At 34.0% G+C, this 3,012-nt stretch overlaps 1 long non-coding RNA gene across 1 annotated transcript; it reads left to right on the forward strand.

Annotated features, from left to right (window-relative positions):
• Positions 1–932: 932 nt before the first annotated feature.
• Positions 933–1,957, forward strand: LOC149150348 (uncharacterized). The gene is made up of 2 exons (XR_016263591.1): positions 933–1,476; positions 1,587–1,957. It is a non-coding gene; the product is annotated as an uncharacterized LOC149150348 (long non-coding RNA).
• Positions 1,958–3,012: the final 1,055 nt, after the last annotated feature.

A 3,012-nucleotide genomic window follows, 5' to 3' on the forward strand; every position in this document is an offset into this window, starting at 1 on the left:
TTATGATAAAGTCCCACCTTAAATCATGTTCAACCCCAACAACAAATTCCAACCTTAAATCATGTTCAACCTCACATGTTATTGGGTATTTTTTTGTTTAATAATGGTCATGCTTGACATAAAGACTTCTTAGCTACGATTAAATTACATGGTCACTCGTTATTCTTTGACTTGTGCAAATGAAACCGTAATTACTTATGGGAAGATGAGAAAGAAAGAAATAAAGTTTTAGCATCCACAAGGCTAAATATAGCCTATGGGACCTCTTTTAAAGTGCAAAACTTGAAAAAAATTATACACCTCAAGAGATTTAATCCTCTTCAAAAGGGATCTATATTGGTTCTATATATGCATATAGCATGTATAACATTCCATTTTCAAAACTATATTTTTTAATACATTAACGGATATAATGCCTTGAAATTTTACTTGGACGCTTAGATTGTGTAAAGTAGACCACATAAATTTGCAATTCCAACAAATCTTTGTTAGACAAAATTTGAATTTTAATTTAGAATTGGAATTAATGACTCCAAATTAATTAAAACATTTAAAAAAGTAATAGGTAGATGTAATATCTCTTCTACCCAATGTTAATATTTAAATAAGATACTTTTTTTATCTATAGATGTACAAGTGTTAATTCCACTTACACGTTTATTCCAGGAAGAGAAGGATGGTTAAATTAAAATAAATATGTTTCTTTTTCCGACGTTATATTGGTAACAACCTTTACATTAAACTATGGATTTGATGTAATTTGTTTTATACATAGAACGTTTCCGTATAATTTGTTTTATACTTGTGTAACGAGTTTGGCATGGTCTACAGCCGGTTAACTATAGGTTATCCACCCCGAATCCTTCAACTCTCCATAACTTCTACGCGGAAATCCTCCCTTGAGATTTGTGCTCCATCGACGGTGTGCAACCGCGTTGGGATCCTCACATGATCAATGGTGGATGGATCTTCCTTTAAAATCAACGGTGGATGTGGTGAAAACATTCATTGAGTGTAACTACCCTCCCTACACTCACTCTTAACAGTTTCACTGTGCGTTTTCGAGGCCTCCATTCTCCGCGCTGCAATCTCTGTGGTGCTTAACCTTTCTGCTAGACTTAAATGAATCTGTCCCTGGTCGGAACCTGTCACTAAGTGCTCCAGGTCGGGTAATTTTTACATTCTTACAGTATTAGGTTAATTTTCCTGTTGTTTGATGTTCAGTACATAGTTTAATTGTTAAATTCCTGAGAGGAAAGGTTACCAATTGCCATTTTCACTCCAAAAATGTCACTAAGTGCTCCAGGTCGGGTAATTTTTACATTCTTACAGTATTAGGTTAATTTTCCTGTTGTTTGATGTTCAGTACATAGTTTAATTGTTAAATTCCTGAGAGGAAAGGTTACCAATTGCCATTTTCACTCCAAAAATGGTTTGGTTCATTCGTCCAATCCTTCTTCCCTGCACTGAGCTCAGGTAATCGTTATTCTCTTTCATTATTTTTACTGAATATATAGATCTCGGTTGTGCGTGTTGATCAGCTCGAATGATACTATCAATTTCATTGTTTTGTTCCTTTTGAACAGGAAAAATCTCCCCTATCCCATTCAATGATGCCTTAAGAGTTTCGAATCTTACTAAAAGGGGTCCAGCAGTTCTAGTTGTGGAAGTTAACTTATCAGATTGTGAACACTGGCCTTCTCGCTTCCTCTTTTCTTTTGTAATTCTGCATTGTAGATGCCATAGATTTGGGACGAGTTTCTTCTTGGTTAAATTGGGGTTTTTAGCCTGCATGGATTTGTACAGAGATTTAGTGTGTTAATGGCGTTACCCAGATGTCTATATCAGGACTGCTAGCTAATAGCCGAGACATTGGGTTTTTATTGATTTCTCTCTCTTTCTTTCTAGCAATCATTTTTTAAATTATGATTTAATTCAATATTGTAGTCTTTCTTAACCCTTAGGGTTTTGGTTTAATTCTCTTTGGAAATGGTTATTTATTGTTTACATTGCATGTTCCACCAATGGCCAATTGTTTATTTATTATATTTTTTTTGGTTTTCCCATCTCAATTCTGGGTTTATTACCCCACCAAGGAAATTTAGTTTGTGTTATAATAGGTGTTTTATTGCGGTGTTTTACTTGGTTGCATATTAATTAATGTAGTGGCATGATTAAACATATGCTTACTATTATGGTATTACATGCTGGATGTTGCTTAATTCACATTAATTTCACTAGTTATTCAATTATAAAATGAACCTAGTTATTATATTTGCTAATGAATATGTTATCACATAGACATGGGTAACCATAATCGTAATTATGATTTTTTCAAATATTTCAATTGTGAGAACGGTTATACTGTGTGTTTATTAGGTTGATTTAGTATTGTTACATTACTTTTCTACTTGCATTTTGGAAGAAATGTTACTTTAAATTATAATTTTGTCCACTGGTTACCTTAATAGTGAGTTTCCAAGATATGGGATTGTTTTCCTCGTCTCTCCTTCTACAACGGTAACAAGGTACTAATCCATCATTTATTCGAAGATAAGTTTTCCACACTTGTTGGGGTTTTCCATGTTATTCAGGAATTTGTTGATGTATTCCTTGAATCCATTCCTGGATTATCACCTAAGCATGACATCAATTTCGTCATTGAATTGGTTTTGGGTGCAGCCCCTATATCCAAAGCCCCTTATCGCATGAGCATACTTGAGTTAATATAACTCAAAATACAACTTCACGAACTTCTGGATAAAGGTTATATCCACGCTAGTGTGTCTACTTGGGGAGTTCCCATACTATTCGTATGGAAGAAAGAAGGAACTTTGAGATTATGCATTGATTACAGTCAACTGAATAAATTGACTATCAAAAATAAATATCCTTTGCCATGTATTGACGATTTATTTGATCAAGTGCGAGGAGCTAGAGTATTCTAAAAAATTGATATTAGGTCTCGCCACCACCAGGTAAGGATAAAGGAGGAAGATATTTGTAAAACTA

Source organism: Pinus tabuliformis, chromosome 9, assembly GCF_031772625.1.
Source record: "Pinus tabuliformis cultivar Carrire ecotype Pingquan chromosome 9, CPIR1, whole genome shotgun sequence".
NCBI classification, from domain to species: Eukaryota; Viridiplantae; Streptophyta; class Pinopsida; order Pinales; family Pinaceae; genus Pinus; species Pinus tabuliformis.